General features: G+C 44.1%; 1 long non-coding RNA gene across 1 annotated transcript; it reads right to left on the bottom strand.

Moving 5' to 3' along the window:
• Positions 1-402: 402 nt before the first annotated feature.
• Positions 403-15,464, bottom strand: LOC116987198. The gene is made up of 3 exons (XR_004415662.1): positions 15,327-15,464; positions 6,429-6,432; positions 403-414 (listed from the first exon to the last, which is right to left on the bottom strand). It is a non-coding gene; the product is annotated as an uncharacterized LOC116987198 (long non-coding RNA).
• Between the last annotated feature and the right edge of the window lie 2,485 nt (positions 15,465-17,949).

Genomic DNA, 17,949 nt, shown 5'->3' with positions numbered 1-17,949 from the left:
ATATTTTCCCTAAATTGAGAAGTTTTTAGATCTGATTTCATTTACACAATATCAGGAATGAATCCTTAGTAAACATACAAGTGAAAAGCTCTCACTACTTACCATCACTATTACTTAATATTCAAGAGATATTCTGTGCATACATTTATTTTGTTTCATTTTCAAATGAGTTCTCAATATTAATGCCAGGGGGAAGAAAACCAGATGTTATGCAAGTCAAATCAGTTCATACATTGGTGTAGGAAGAAACTGCAGATGCTGGTTTAAACCGAAGGTAGACACAAAATGCTGGAGCAACTCAGCAGGACAGGCAGTATCTCGGGAGAGAAGAAATGGGTGATGTTTCGGGTCGAGACCCTTCTTCAGTTTGTCAGTCTGAAGAAGGGTCCCGACCCGAAACGTCATCCATTCCTTCTCTCCAGAGACACTGCCCGTCCTGCTGAGTTGCTCCAGCATTTTGTGTCTATCTTCGGTTTATACATTTGCTGTAGGTGAATGAGGTACCTTTATTCTACGACATCGATTAAATGTCTCTCACAATTGGTTTCAGTTTATTATTGTCACGTATACCGAGGTACAGTGAAAAGCTTTGTTTTGCATGCCTTCCAAACAGATCAGATACAATACAGAAATACAATTAAGTCACTCAAGTACAATAGATAAAGCAAAATACTCCTCTTTCTGAGGTTTAAACGTGAGGGCGAAAGATAGAAACATAGAAAACAGGTGCAGGAGTAGGTCATTTGACTCTTCGAGCCAGCACTGCCATTCAATATGATCGTGGCTGATTATCCAAAATCAGTACCCCGTTCCTGCTTTGTCACCACATCCCTTGATTCCATTAGCCCAAAGAGCTATATCTAACTCTATAACAATATATCCAGTGAATTGGCCTCCACTGCCTTCTGTGGCAGAGAATTACAAAGATTCACAACTCTCTGGGTGAAAAACCCGGGAGTCCAGAACCAGGGACCACAGTTTAAGAATAAGGGGTAGGCCATTTAGAACGGAGATGAGAAAAAACATTTTCACCCAGAGAGTTGTGAATCTGTGGAATTCTCCACCTCAGAAGGCAGTGGAGGCTAATCCTCGGGATGCTTTCAAGAGAGAGTTGGATAGAGCTCTTAAAGATAGCGAAGTCAGGGGATATAGGGAGAATGTGGATGATCAGCCATGATCACAGTGAATGGTGGTGCTGGCTTGAAGGACCGAATGGCCTACTCCTGCACCTATTGTCTATTGTCTAAAAGTTTTTCCTCATCTCAGTCCTAAATGGTCTACCCTTTATTCTAAATTAAGATGAACCAAGGTATAGGTTCTGCCTTGGAAAACAGTTTGAAGTGCCCTCCAATGGTCCCTTTAAGAACTGCTGACTAGATCACGATGGATCCAGAAAAAGTACATGGCACATGTTCCCATTTAAGTAAGTAAGTAAGTAAGTTTATTGGCCAAGTATTCACATACAAGGAATTTGCCTTGGTGCTCCGCCCACAAGTAACAACATGACATCCAGTGACAGTTACGAATGACTCAGAGAACACTAAACATTAATAATAATAAAACATTAATGATAAAACACCATTTATCAAGCATGTGAACCAACAAAATACCAGATCAAAGGGAGGCTACAGATTTTTGGCTGTTGAGTAGAGCAACTACTCGTGGGTAAAAACTGTTTTTATGTCTGGTTGTGGCAGCTTTGACAGTCCAGAGTCGCCTTCCAGAGGGAAGTGATTCAAAGACTGTGGCCAGGGTGAGAGGGGTCAGAGATGATCTTGCCCGCTCGCTTCCTGGCCCTTGCAGTGTACAGTTCGTCAATGGAGGCAAGGTTGCAGCCAATAACCTTCTCAGCTGATCAGACGATTCGCTGCAGCCTCCGGGTGTCGTGCTTGGTGGCTGAGCCAAACCAGACCATGATGGAGAAGGTGAGAACAGACTCTACGATGGCCGTGTAGAATTGGACCATCATTGCAAGCGGCAGATTGTGCTTCCTCAGCTGCCGCAGGAAGTACACCCTCTGTTGTGCCTTTTTGACTGTGGAGTCGATGGTGGCCCCCCATTTAAAATCCTTGGAGATGATGGTTCCCAGGAACTTAAAAGACTCCACAGAAGTGACTGTGATGTTGTTGATGGTGAGTGGAGTGAGGGGAGGGGGAGCTCTCCTAAAGTCTACAATCAATTCCACTGTCTTAAGAGCATTGAGCTCTCAGTTGTTGCAATGGCACCAGGACACCAGCTGTGACACTTCCTGTCTGTAGGCAGATTCCTCCCCATCCTGGATCAGTCCAATCAGGGTTGTGTCGTCTGCAAACTTGAGAAGCTTGACAGAGGTGTCTGTGGAGGTGCAGTCGTTGGTGTAGAGAGAGTAGAGGAGAGGAGAGAGGACGCAACCTTGCGGCGCTCCTATGCTGAGTGTTTGCGGGTCCGAGATGTGCTTTCCCAGCCTCACATGCTGCTTCCTGTCTGTCAGGAAGCTGGTGATCCACCGACAGAGGGGTTCAGGCACAGTCAACTCGGAAAGTTTGGAATGTAGTAGCTCTGGCACAATGGTGTTGAATGCAGAGCTAAAATCAACAAACAGCTTTATGGCAAGCTTTAAACAGGCGGGAGGCTGAGGTTTATATATTCATGATGCACACTGCCTGTGATGTGCTCTTCAGAGATTTCAAAGTCCTTGTCTATTTTTGGCAACTGGGCATTTCTGGTGAAGATTGGGTCGAGGGGATTGTGCTTGGAAGCAGTTCTAAAATTGTAATTGCTCACTCAAGAAGCAGAGTCCTAACCAATAGTTATCTCTCAACCGGTCTAATACAGATTATTCAGTAACAATCGCATTGTTTTCTCGGATCCGTCTCGACAGAACATGGCAACTGGGACTTCCTCATTCCCCGGTGATCACTCAAAGTTGCGCCTGATCGGCCTCCTGGTGAGTCCTATCTGCCCCCTCTGGTGGAGGACCCCAATGTGTGACATCATCTAACGTGGGGAGACTGTATACAGTCCTTGACAGAGACATCCCGGGGTCCAGCGGCATGGACTACACCACGGTTGTGGGCCTCCCCCTGCTGCAGCCACCTTCTGCCATCTCAGCCATTGTGGTGCTCCAACTACAGGCCACCCACCATCCTCACCCTGGTTCAACATTGAGATGGTCTTCTTGAGCAGTACTTTATCAAGAAGCTCCCCCTCGATCGGCCCGCCATGGGTCATCCCGCTAGGGGCATAGCTCCAGACAGTTTAGCTCTCAACATCTTAGGCATGTGCAAACTTTTACACCACAACAAGGTGGCAACCTTTGGTGAAGTGACTGGACTTCAAAGGGACTTCTTTGGCCATAAAACTCAAACAGATATCCTGAAGTTATAAAAGATTCTGTAAATGCACACCTTGCCTTTTAACTGTAATATTCATATACATAAGTTCATAAAAGTTATAGGAGAAGAATTAGGCCATTCGGCCCATCAAGTCTACCATGCCATTCAATCATGGCTGATCTATCTTTCTCTCTCAAACCCATTCTCGTGCCTTCTCCCCATAAGCCCTGACACCCTTACTAATCAAGAATCTGTCAATCTTTGCCTTAAAAATATTCTTTGATCCATATCCATCTGTGGCAATGATTTCCACAGATTCTCCACCCTCTGACTAAAGAAATTCCTCCTCATGTCCTTGCTAACTATTCGTCATTTTATTTTGAGGCTATGGCACGGCTTAAAATCAAACTGCTGCATAGAGGCGATCGAGGCTACCGATGTTGAAGTGTTACACATCCCTTGCTGCCGAGCGGTGCAGTAAGGCAGCAACTCTACTGCTGCATCACTGTGTCACCCCACAGACGCAGCCTGGCCCATTGAGTTACTCCAGAACCATGTGTTTTGGTCTACAATCCAGCACTGGGTTTCCTCCGTCTTGGCATCTGCAGTTCCTTGTGTCTCGACTTCTTTCCCTATGCCTTGTGTCGCAAAATTCTATACTTTTCAGGCTGGAGGGAAAGGATACCTGAAATTCTAATATAACCTATCTAGATTGCATATTTGAATCTTGTTTATGCTATTTCTTACACTTTACGTGATCATTAATATACAGACTTCAGCTCTTCCCAGAGGTTCATATGCTGAAGGTGTTTTCTGTTCATTCAGTGACACATCAGGCAGTCAGATGGTACCAAGCAGGCTTGCCAGCTGTTGCTCACAGACTCCCCTTGCTCATCTCCACACTCAGATCAATGAACGTTACACACAGTTATTTATAAGTGACCCACAACGATCAAAATGTGCTTCGAAATTCAGAGACTGCCAATCCATTCCTAGTAATCAGCCTCAGTAGGTAGGCTATCTCCAGGATACAGCCAAGAGCAGTTTTCCATTAACTTGGTAACAACAGAATTTTTTTTTGTTGTATTGAGGTTTTCCAGCTTCTCTTTCTATCTATTTGTCTCCGGTGCTATTGTGAAAAAGGACATTGATTAGAACTGCTTGTGGCACTTGAGCAGAGAACTTATCTATCTATAAATGGAGCATCAAAATTGGGATTAGGAGTAAGGACAGGAAGAGGATTATTATTAATACTAAAATGCTTTGGTCGATGTGAGGGGTGTTTACATCTCCCAGTGATCATGCAAAAGGCATTTGTATAAATATTTTAGAAGAAATTACCTGAGGAATTGTAATAACTAGAATCTTGGTGGATCATACGTTCTAAAATGTTGTAGACTGATTTATCCAGAGAAGTGACCTCCAAAGATGCCTATGGAGGTCAAACAAAGATAAATGAAACCATATTTCATGATGATATCAGACATCTTGTAACCGTTACATTAAGTTCAAATTGCTACTGAAGGAAATATTTCTGTCATATCTTCATGAAGGATTACAACTTTCATGAGAGATTTTATTCTTTTGGTTATATATTACATACGTAATTCTTTTTTTAAAACTCTTTTATTACTTTATTACATATTTGATTTTGGACTGAAACCTTTGGTCATTCGCATTTTCAGGGAGAATGTACAAATTCCATACATGTCAGGATCGAACCCGGATCTCTGGTGCTATAAGGCAGCAACTCTACTGCTGCACAACTGTGTTGCCCCACAGATGCAGCCTGACTCATTGAGTTACTCCAGTGCTAGGTGTTATGTTCGAGGACAAATAACCTACAAACCTGTACGTCTTTGGAGAGGGGGAGGAAACTAGAGCACCTGGAGAAAACCCACATGGTCACGGGGAGAATGTACAAACTCCGTACAGACAAGCACACGTGGTCAGGATCGAACCCGGGTCTCTGACGCTGAAAGGAAGCAACTCTATCGCTGCGTCACCATGCTGACCTGTTCATGTTACTTCAGAGATGCTGCTGAACCCGTTGAGTGGAGCTTCTTGAAGGTTGTTGAAGTTGCCCTCATCCAGACAAATGGAGAGTGTTCCATCCCACTCCTGACTGGTGCCTTGCAGATGGTGGACAGGCTTCCTGGAGTTAGGAGGTGTGTTGCTCACTACAGGATTCCCAGCCTCTGACCTACTCTCGTAGCCACATGGTATATACGACGACTCCAGTTCATCTTCTCATAAGAATTCATCACCGCACTTCCTTCTTGTAACAATTCGTTACACCATCAGTGTCAGTAGGTCAGCGGCACGGTGGCGCAGCAATAGAGTTGCTGTCTTACAGCGCTTGCAGCGTCGGAAAGCCGGATTCGATCCCGACTGCGTGGGCTGTCTGTACATAGTCTGTACTGTAGTTCTCCCCGTGACCTGCGTGGGTTTTCTCTGGAATCTTCGGTTTCCTCCCACACTCCAAAGACGTACAGGTTTGTAGGTTAATTGGCTTGGTAAATGTAAAAAATTGTCCCTAGTGGATTTAGGATATTGTTAATGTGCGGGGATCGCTGATCGGCAGGGACCTGGTGGGCTGAAGGGCCTGTTTCCACACTGTATCTCTAAATTAAACTAAATCCAATTGCCATTAGAGTTTTTTTTTACATCCCCTTTTCTCTTGACCGAATTCTGAAAAATGACAAATGAAAATGCTCAGTGGCTAAGAGAGAGCACACTTTATGGATTTTCAACAGCCCAGTTCTGATGAAAACTTAACTTTTTGTTTCCTCCTCCACAGATGCTGCCTGACTTGCTGAGTGTTCCCAGCATTTTTTAAATTTTATTTCAAATTTCCAGCACCCGAGGTGTTTTACTCTTAGAAAGAGATTAAAAATGAACCCCAGATTTTCTGCCATTGTTTGTGTTTGAAACATACTGCCGGGAGAGCAGTGGAGGCAAATTCAATTGTAGCATTCACAAGGGTGCAAGATAAGTTTGTAACAGTTCATTAAGTAAGATAACGTTAATGAGCGGGTCGGTGCGGACTCTGTGGGCCGAAAGGGCCTGTTTCCGCACTGTATCTCTAAACTAATCTAAACTAAACACTAACACTATTCTACACACACTGGGGGCAATTTACAATTTTTACCGAAGCCAATCAACTTACAAACCTGTCTGTCTTTGGAGTGTGGGAGGACACTGGAGCGCCCGGAGAAAACCCGCGCAGTCACGGGGAGAACGTACAAACTCCATACAGACAGTACCCATAACTCAGGATCGAAGCCAAGTCTCTGGTGCTGTAAGGCAGCAACTCAACTGCTGAGCCACTGTGCTGCCTGTAATATTCTTGATAGAGATACATTTTAAAAACTGGATGCTCGAAATCTGAGATAGAAGCAGGAAATTTGAGAAATGCTCAGCCAGTCAGACATTATCACAGAAAGAAAAAACAGAGACAATGTTTCAGGTTGAACACCCTTTGTCAATGCTTCCTGGCCTGCTGAATGTTTCCATAATGTTCTGTAGTTGTCTTGATATTAGCATCAGGCAACAATATCAATCTAACCATATAGTCATAGAGTTTGTGGTGTTAGTAAAGAGAGCCCTTGTTTTGCTTATATATTGGAACATACATTTGGACAGGTACATGGATTGGAAAGGTTTGGAGGGATATGGACCAAATTCAAGCAAATTAGACTATAATAATAATAATGGATGGGATTTATATAGCGCCTTTCTAATATTCAAGGCGCTTTACATCGCATTATTCATTCACTCCTCAGTCACACTCGGTGGTGGTAAGCTACTTCTGTAGCCACAGCTGCCATGGGGCAGACTGACGGAAGCGTGGCTGCCAATCTGCGCCTACGGCCCCTCCGACCACCACCAATCACTCACACACATTCACACACATTCACACACAGGCAAAGGTGGGTGAAGTGTCTTGCCCAAGGACACAACGACAGTATGCACTCCAAGCGGGATTCGAACCGGCTACCTTCCGGTTGCCAGCCGAACACTTAGCCCATTGTGCCATCTGTCGTCCCTATCTGCGATGGAGCATCTTGGTTGGCATAGACAAAGTTGAGCCAAAAGGCCTGTTTCTGTGCTGTGTGACTCTATATCAATTAGAGTTATTAAACATATTTATAATTCCAGCAAAGCTTGAATTGTTGGTTTTACTTGCATAATTAGATAATGAAGGAGAAATGGAGCTTGGTCAATGGTGATAAATAGATAAAATAACATCAATCGTCTATTATAGGCCTCACTAGGAATTAATTCTGTATAATAATATAATAATCGTCAATGCTGCCCTCTCAGTGTTATACAGAAGATTATCTAATAAAACCCATTGCATATTAGTGAGCAGTAAACATAAAATAACATTGCAGGATTATGATCTAATTTTTATCTCCACTACTGAAGATAATGTACTAAAGCAGCCACTAATGGATAATGAAAATGTAATAGAATATTAATACTGCTGTGAGTGTAACCATGAGACCAGAGCAGTGAGAAAGGTGCTATGGATGTGGCAAAACCCAATGTCATGAAAGTACCGCTGAGGCACAGCGGTTTAATTACTGGTCCAGTAATAGAAAGGCTAATAATTGAAAGACCAGGGTTGAAGGATAGTTCATAAGTTTTAGATGCTGAATTAGTTCATTAGGCTCATCAAGTCTACTCCTCCGTTCAACAGTGGCTTATCTATCTTTCACCATCAACCCCATTCTCCTGTCTTCTCCCTATAGCCCCCAACATCCCTACTAATCAAGAATCTATAAATCTCTGACTTAAAAATATCCATTGACTTGGCCTCCAAAGCTATCTGTGTCAATGAATTTCCCCAGATTCACCACCGTCTGACTAAAGAAATTCTTCCTCATCTCCTTGCTAAAGATGCATCCTTTTGTTCTGAGGTTATGGCCTCTGATGCTAGACTCTCACTAGTGGAAGCATCCCCTTCACTTTCACTTTATCTAGGCCTTTAAGAGTACTATACAGTAATTTTCAAGGAGGTATTTTATGGCACAGTGGTAGAGTTGCTGCCTTACCGCGTCAGAGGCCAGGGCTCAACCCTGACCACGGTTAATGTCTGTGTGGAATTTGTACATTCAGTGTGGACTCAGTAGGCTGAAGGGCCTGTTTCAACATTGTCTCTCTAAACGAAGAACTGAACTAAACCCGAGTTAAAATCCCACCATAACAGTAGTGAAATTCTAATTCCGTCTAATAATGTGGAAGTGGAGGATTCATGATGACTACAGGATCACTGATTTGTTGAGAAACATTCCAGTTGGTTTCCTAATGCGGAGAAGTAAACCTGCTGTTCTCTCCTGGTTTTTCCTTGTCTAGCAGTTGCATTTAGAGAGGGGCTGCAAACACTGACTTTACCACTGATGTCCAGAACCTTAAAAATTAAAAAAAGACACAAAGTTCTGGAGTAACTCAGCGGATCAGGTAGCATCTCTGGAGAGCATGGATAGGCGATGTTTCGGGCTGGGACACTTCTTCTGACTCACCACATGTCAGCAAGACAAAGGAGACAGTGATTGACTTCAGGAAGCAAAGCTGTACACATACCCCGATTTGCATTGACGCCGCAAAGGGGAGAGGTTGAAAGCTTCAAATTCCTAGGAGTAAATATCACCAACAACTTCTCCTGGACCACCCATGTTGAAGCAATGGCCAAGAAAGCCCACCAACCTTCCTTAGAAGGTTTAGGAAGTTTATCGGGATGCATCACAGCTCAGATTAGGACCAGCTCCATCCAAGACCGCAAGAAATTGCAGAGTATTGTGGATGCAGCCAGACCATCACACAAACCAACCTCCCTTGCATTGACTCCATCTACACTTCACACTTCTTCGGCAAGGCCAGCAGCATAATCAAGGATGAGTCGCACCCCAGCACTCCCTCTTCTCCCCTCTCCCATCAGGCAAGAGCGATAGAAATGTGAAAATGCACACCTTCAGATTCAGGGACTCTTTATTTCCACCTGTTATCGGGCAACTGAACCATCCTCCAACAACTGGAATGCAGTTCTATCTCATTGGAGACCCTCGTACTATCTTTGATCGGACTTTACCGACTCTACCTTGCACTAAATTCCATTCACGTTATTTCCTTCATCATGTTAAGGAATTAAGGGACAGAAGTTTAGGGGTAACATGAGGGGGAACTTCTTTACTCAGAGAGTGGTAGCGGTGTGGAATGAGCTTCCAGTGGAAGTGGTGGCGGCAGGTTCGTTGGTATCATTTAAAAATAAATTGGATAGGCATATGGATGAGAAGGGAATGGAGGGTTATGGTATGAGTGCAGGCAGGTGGGACTAAGGGAAAAAAGTTGTTCGGCACGGACTTGTAGGGCCGAGATGGCCTGTTTCCGTGCTGTAATTGTTATATGGTTATATGGTTATATGTATCTATACACTATGGACGGCTCAATTATAATCATGTATTGTCTTTTCACTGACTGGTTTGCACGAAACAAAATATTTTCACCGTACCTCAGTGCACGTGACAATAAACTGAACATAAAGCTCAAAATGAACTATCCATCTTCTCCAGAGATGCTGCCTGGTCCACTGAGTTACTCTAGCACATTGTGTCTATTTTTGTAAACCAGCATCTGCAGTTCCATGTTTCTCCTTAAAATTAATATATAAAAGGTTCAGAAAAGCTTTATGAGGATGTTGCCAGGACTAGAGGGTATGGGCTATAGGGAGAGGTTGAGTAGGCTGGGTCTCTATTCCATGAAGCACAGGAGGATGAGAATTGATCTTATAGAGGTGTATAAGATCATGAGAGGAATAGATCGGGTAGATGCACAGAGTCTTTTGCCCAGAGTAGGTGAATCGAGGACCAGAGGACATAGGTTCAAGGTGAAGGGGAAAAGATTTAATAGGAATCTGAGGGATAACCTTGTCACACAAAGGGTGGAGGGTTTATGGAACAAGCTGTCAGAGGAGGTAGTTGAGGCTGGAACTATCCCATCGTTTAACAAACAGTTAGACAGGTACATGAATAGGACAAGTTTGGAGGGATATGGACCAAGCACAGGCAAGTGGCACTAGTGTAGCTCGGACAATGTTGGCTGGTGTGGGCTAGTTGGGCCGAAGGGCCTGTTTCCATACAGTATCACTCTATGACCCTCTGGCTCTAGGAAGTGTGTTCAAATACTGGGCAGATCATATAAAGTCAGTCTCATAATTATAGGGACATACAGCACGGAAACAAGAGATAAAACTTGTCCATGCCAACCAAGGTACCCCAAATAAACCAGCCGAATTTGCCTGACTTTGCCCGTTATCTTTCCTCTCCTTTCCTCTCCAGGTCTGCAGATGCTGGTTTATACCAAAGATAACCACAAAGAGCTGGAATAACTCAGCGGGTCCGGCAGCATCTCTGGAGGAAAAGGATGGGTTTCGGGTTGGGTTCCATCTTTCAGTCTGAGGAAGGGTCCCAACCTGAAACGTTACCCATCCTTTTTCTCCAGAGATGCTGCCTGACCCGCTGACTTACTCCAGCTCTTTGTGTCTATCATGCCTTCCCATGTACCTGCCCTATTTCCTCTTAATTAACAAACACTAATTAAATTAAATTTAAAAAATGCACTAATAAAGATAAGAAAGCTGAAGTAAATGATAGTTCTGAAGGTTGGTGCAATTGCCAGTATTTGTATTAAAATTCAAGAAAAGGCATAAAGGCATTATATGGCATGTGGCAAGGCAAGGCTGATGATCTTTGATGATTTTTGAAAGGAGGCCAATAGACTTGCCTACAAGGCATGGAGTGCTTCTGACTCTCTAACAGAGCAGGTTGGGTTAGAGCAGGTTGGGTTGTCACTTTTTTTCTGTCTGCCATCTGGCACCCACTATAATGTGGACGTGTCCTTCATAACAGATGCAAAAGGTGTCCTAAGCTGAAGCCTGAGTCATTTAGTTAGAGATATAGCATGGAAAAGGCTCTTCAGCCCACTGAGTCCATGCTGACCATCGATCACCTGCTCACATCAGTTCTATGTTATCGTATTTTCCCATCCACTCCCAACGCACTCGGGGGCAATTTCCGGGGGGCCAGTTAACCTACAAACCCGCACGTCTTTGGGATGCGAGGGGAAACCGGAGCACCCGAAGGAAACCCATGTGGTCACAGGAAGAACGTGCAAACGCCACACAGACAGCACCCGAGACCAGGATCGAACCCAGGGTCTCTGGCACTGTGAGGCAGCAGCTCTGCCAGCTGCACCACTCTGCTGAAGGAAGGACAGTGAGTGACAGTGAAGGGCAGAGAAGCCCCTCAGCCTGATGAGACTTCCCCCAAGAGCAGCCTTCCTTTATATTGTCCAGAAGCTAAGTAATATGTAAATTCCCTCCTTTCTCTCATGTATGGGTTTAAGAGCCAGCGTGTCTCATTTGGTAACACACTCAGAGCTGAATCAGAAGATTGTGTGAGGAACTCATACTGGGACCTGCGAGCACTGCACATCCTGCACATCCTGCATGATTTGCATTACAATAGGTACTCTTCACAATACGCATCAAATTAAATTCCATCATTATCTCCGGATCAGGCAGCCTTGGTCGAGCTGAAGTGCTCGGTGTAGTGGGACTGATTGGAAAATATCCAGTGCGGATGTGGGAATTGTTAAAACTAGAGGGTTTTATATAATTATGGTTCATGAGAGTGAAGTTATACAGTATCCGGCATTGAGAGATTAAAACGAAAACGATAATTCTCTAACTTGGCTTTCTGCCATTTATATGTTGCCACAAGGAGAAATGTTAAGGAGATGTTACTGGTAATGCAATGGTTCCTGAGGTTTTAATACAAAGTGTATACTATGTATGGGAACTGTTCACTTTGAGAGTCGTGGAATCGTTCAGCGTTTTGCCCAGAGTGGGGGAACCAATAACCAGAGGACATAAGGTGGGGGGGGGGGGGGAGGGGGGGGGAGGGGGGGGGGAATAGGAACCTGAGGGTTAATTTGATTACACAAAGAGTGGTGGGTGTATGGAATAAGCTGCTGGAGGAGGTAGTTGAGCAGGTAAATGGATAGGAAAGGTTTAGAGGGATATGGGCCAAAAGCAGTCAGGTGGCACTAGTGTTAGTCGGCGTGGGAAAGTTTGGCTGAAGGGCCAGTTTCCACACTGTATGGCTCTGCGACTCTATGAATGTGTGAGCATGGAAACAGGCCCTTCAGCCCACTGACTGTGCTGACCATCACGCACCAAACCTACACTAATCGCATTTTATTCTCCCACATTCCCATCAACTTTCTCCACAAGTGCCACCACTCGCCTACACACTGTCGAAGGGAGAACGTGCAAACTCCTCAAAGGCAGCACCAGAGAGCAGGATCAAGCCAGGGTCACTGGATTTGTGAAGAAGCAGTTCTGTGAACTATGCCACTGTGCCACCAGATAGTTTCATATAATTAAATCCTCCTATGAATTCATTTGTGCTACCAATTATGTTCAGCATAAAATTCAATTCCCTACCATTGCTAAATACAAATTAGCAGCCACTTCTGTTGAATTGCTGGTGAAGGATCACTATAATCAAAATCATTTAAATTCCTCTCAACACCAGAACAGTGACAAATAATCTCCAGGTTAATGGGCCTACAGTATGAATTCAAAAAATGCGCCACTTAATTGTCACGATCTAAAGATTAGAAGCAAGTGGATTGAAATTATATCCATTTTGGTCCTCTTAAACATAAAAAGGGGAATGTATTGAGGCAACACATCTGTTTGCTCCAAATTGCCATTTCTCTGCTCTTTGACTACATTTGCACAATCATAAACTTCAAAGAATAACCGTGAACTATATAAAAATAGAGACAATATAAAAAAAATTATTATTATTATTTTAAAGATTAAAACACTGAAAACACATGCACTGATGCACAGAGTCTCCTGCCCAGGTAGGTGAATCGAGGACCAGTGGACATAGGTTTAAGGTGAAGGGGAAAAGATTTAATAGGAATCTGAGGGGTAACTTTTTCACACAAGGGGCGGTGGGTGTAAGGAACAAGCTGCCAGAGGAGGTAGTTGAGGCTGGGACTATCCCAATGGTTAAGAAACAATTAGACAGGTACATGGATAAGACAGGTTTGGAGGGATTTGGGCCAAACACAGGCAGGAGGGACTAATGCAGCAGCTGGGACATATTGGCCGGTCTGGGCTAGTTGGGCCGAAGGGCCTGTTTCCACATTGTATCACTCTATGACTCTATGTCCATTGAAAGACAAATAATTGCATTTACATTTTAAATAAATCTACATCGAGACTGGTGTGTCTGCTGGGAAAACACGAAGTGCTGGAGTAATTCAGCGGGTCAGGCAGCATCTATGGAAGGAATGGACAGGTGAGGTTTTGAGTCTGGATTCTTCTGCAGATTGGCACTCATTAATCCCATTAAATCATATCATATCACATGCTAATCCATAACATTAACAAAGCTAACTTAAAATATGAAATAAATATAGAATATAGAATAAATTCTAAATTTCAGAAGTTCTGGAGCATCTAATTCTTAAAGGTTTCGTTTACTATGATTATTGTCACTTGTTCTGAGATACAGTGAGAAGCTTTTTTGTTGCGTGCTATCCAGTCAGCGGGAAATCTGTACATGATTACAATCAGGTTGCCCGCAGTGTCCAGATGCAGGCTAAAGGGTATAATGTTTAGTGCAAGATAAAGTCCAGTAAAATCAGATTAACGAAGGTATCTGTAACACTGTATTGTCAAGAATATGTAGAAAGGAACTGCAGATGCTGGAAAGAATGCTTTTCTTTCCTATCTCCAGTTCCCTCTCCTCTACTTTCAGTCTGTAGAAGGGTTCCAATCCGAAAAGTCACCCATCCTTTTTCTCCAGAGATGCTGCATATCCATGTGCCTATCCGGAAGTCTCTTAAATGCTACTATCGTATCTGCCTCTTATCATCCTCACGCTCCAGGCACCCACCACACTCTGTGAAAAAAAAACATGCCCTGCACAAAGTGCTGGGATTACTCAGCGGATCAGGCAGCATCTCTGGAGAAAAAGAATAGGTGACGTTTTGGGTTGGATCTGTCAAGTCGGGTCTGAAGAAGGGTTCAAACCCGAAACGTTGCCTATTCTTTATCTCCGGAGATACTGCCTGACCCGCTGAGTTACTCCAGCATTTTGTGTCTATCTTCGGTACAAACCAGCATCTGCAGCTCCTTCCAATAGACAATAGACAATAGACAATAGATGCAGGAGTAGGCCATTTGGCCCTTCGAGCCAGCACCGCCATTCAATGTGATCAGGGCTGATCATCCTCAATCAGTACCTCATTCCTGCCTTCTCCCCATATCCCCTGACTCCGCTATCTTTAAGAGCCCTATCTAGCTCTCTCTTGAAAGTATCCAGTGAACTGGCCTCCGCTGCCCTCTGAGGCAGAGAATTCCACAGACTCACCACTCTGTGAGAAAAAGTGTTTCCTCGTCTCCGTTCTAAATGGTTTACCCCTTATTCTTAAACTGCGGCCCCTGGTTCTGGACATCCCCCAACATCAGGAACATGTTTCCTGCCTCTGGCGTGTCCAAACCCTTAATAATCTTATATGTTTTAATCTTCCTGCACATATATATTTAGAGCTATTGACTATTATACTTTCTTTTGTAACCGTATTGTCAAGTAAATCAATACAGCAAAAGGCCAGGCAATGTTCACTAATTCACACTTTGATAGCATTCTGTGTCTGGCATCCTGTATGTTTGAACTGGACTCTCTGGAATATTCCCTGGGTAGGTGCAAATCTTTATCTTTGCATCAAGCCCCATGTTTTGAATTCTTATTATGCCACAGCGTTTCACATTTACATAATGTTGTGCAGCTTTAGTAGCTCATTATCCAAGCGTACAGTAGCTCCAAGCTTTCCAGACCATAGGCAAATGAGGCCACACAAATACATAATAATATCTTTTAACCCACAATGTTTCTGCTGAATGTAATGCCAGGGCCATCATCAGACTAGTTTAGTTCAGCGATAGTGCGCGGAAACAGGCCCTTCGGCCCACCGAGTCTGCGCCGACCAGCGATCCCCGTACACTAGCACTATCCCACACACTAGGGACAATTTACAATTTTTACCGAGGCCAATTAAACGACAAATCTGCATGTCTTTGGTTAGCACCCGGAGAAAACCCACACGGTCACGGGTAGAACGTACAAACTCCGTACAGACAGCACCCGTGGTCAGGATCGAACCCGGGTCTCTGGCGCTGTAAGGCAGCAACTCTACCTCACTGTGACGGCCGCTCACCTTTTCCGAAATGTATCTTTTATCAAAGGTAAATCTTGTTTGGCAGGTTTGTTAGAGCTCTTTAAAACTGTAACAAGCAGAATTGACAGAGCACAACCTGTAGATGTTGTGTATTTGGATTTTTAGACAGCGCTTGACAAGGTATCATGTAAAAGGCAGGTGTATAAACTAACAACACGTGTTGTTACTGGAAATGTTATCATGGATTGAAGATTTGTTCTCCCATAGAAGACGGAGAGTTGAAATAACCATGTCTTTAACAGGCTGGAAGTATGTACTGAGTGAAGTGCCCTGAGGATCAGATCTTTGCCCTCAGTAACTTACCATTTATAACAATGATCCGGAGGATGGGGCAGGGCGTTGAGCATTCAAGTTTGCTGATGGCACGAAAACAGGTGGGAGAGCATGTCGCAATGAGTTTAATGGTATCCTGCAACAGGATATGGATAGGTTGAGTGAGTGGGTGTGAGTGGGCAAATGGAGCTTAACATGGGAAAGTGGGAGGTCATTCACTCCAGTAAGAGGAATCAAAATGCATCATAATGGAGAAAGACTATGGAGGAGGAAAAGGAGGTGTGTGTGATCTCCCGGTTGTCAAACACTTTAACTCTCTTTCCCATCCCCATACTGACCTTTCTGTCCTGAGCCTCCTCCATTGTCAGTGTGAGGCCACATGCAAATTGGAGGAACAGCACCTCATATTTCGCTTAGGCAGCTTACAACCCAGCGGTATACTCCCCAGCGAAATCTCCTCAAGGTATGCCTACTTTGAAGAAGTTCTCCTCCTCCCTTCGAAGACAGTTTTACAACTGCTCCCCTTCTCAGCTCTCCCTCAGCCCTCAGGCTCCTCCTCTTCCTTTTTCTTTTTCTTTTCCCCACCCTACATCAGTCTGAAGAAGGGTTTCGGCACGAAACGCTGCCTATTTCCTTCACTCCATAGATGCCGCTGCACCCGCTGAGTTTCTCCAGCACTTTTGTCTACTTGCAATCCAGTGGTATGATTTTGATTTTTCTAATTTCAAGCAACCCTTGCATTCCCTCTCCCACCATCCGTCCCCTACCTGAATCATCCTGCTAGTTTCACTGTTTGTATCCCTTCGTTATCACCTCTTCCACAGACAACCAATAGACCACCTTACCTGGAGCATCAGTGCTGGCTCTGATTTGTCTGTACCTTTCCCTACCTCTAGTTTCCCTCTCCCTGACTCTCAGTCTGAAGGAGGGTATCAACCCAAAACGTCACCTATTCCTTTTCTCCAGAGCTGCTGCCTGACCCGCTGAGTTACTCTGGCATTTTGTGTCTATCTAAGTAATGTCTAATGTTGTACTTGACTCTTGCTGTGGTGAGGAGATGGGAATGGCGAGTGGAGATTACAATCAGATCCACCACGATCTTGTTACTTAGCCAAGCAGCATTGTGGGGCTGAGCTGATTACTCCTGGGCTGAATTCATATGTCCATATTTAATTTAGTTTAAAGATAAAACATATAAACACAGCCCTTTCATCACATCAAGTCCATGCCGACCATTAATCACTCATTCATTCATTATGTTATCCCACTTCCTCATCCTATCCTTACACTCTAGGGACAATTTACAGAGGCCAATTAGCCTACAAACCACACATCTTGGGATGTGGGAGGAATCTGGACAATCCAGAGGAAACAAGTTATAGGAGCAGAGTGAGGCCATTCAGCCCATCAAATCCACTCCGCCCTTCAATCCTGGCTGATCTGTCTTTCCCTCTCAACTCCATTCTCCGGACTTCTCTCCCTAACCCCTGACAGCTGCACCAATCAAGAATCTATCAATCTTTGCCTTAAAAATATCCACTGACATGCGTCCATAGCATTCTGTAGCAATGAATTCCACAGATTCACCAGACGACATGCAAACTCCACGCAAACAGCGGCCGAGGTCAGGATTGAACTGCGGTCTCTAGCACAGTGAGGTAGCAGCTCTACCAGCTGCACCCCTGAGTCATTGGTCGAGCTGAAGTGCTCGGTGTAGTGGGACTGATTGGAAAATATCCAGTGCGGATGTGGGAATTGTTAAAACTAGAGGGTTTTATATAATTATGGTTCATGAGAGTGAAGTTATACAGTATCCGGCATTGAGAGATTAAAACGAAAACCGATAATTCTCTAACTTGGCTTTCTGCCATTTATATGTTGCCACAAGGAGAAATGTTAAGGAGATGTTACTGGTAATGCAATGGTTCCTGAGGTTTTAATACAAAGTGTATACTATGTATGGGAACTGTTCACTTTGAGAGTCGTGGAATCGTTCAGCGTTTTGCCCAGAGTGGGGGAACCAAGAACCAGAGGACAT

This window comes from Amblyraja radiata, chromosome 25 (assembly GCF_010909765.2).
Source record: "Amblyraja radiata isolate CabotCenter1 chromosome 25, sAmbRad1.1.pri, whole genome shotgun sequence".
NCBI lineage: Eukaryota > Metazoa > Chordata > Chondrichthyes > Rajiformes > Rajidae > Amblyraja > Amblyraja radiata.
Note: the sequence above shows the minus strand (reverse complement) of the source record. Positions and strands in the feature narration are given on the sequence as shown.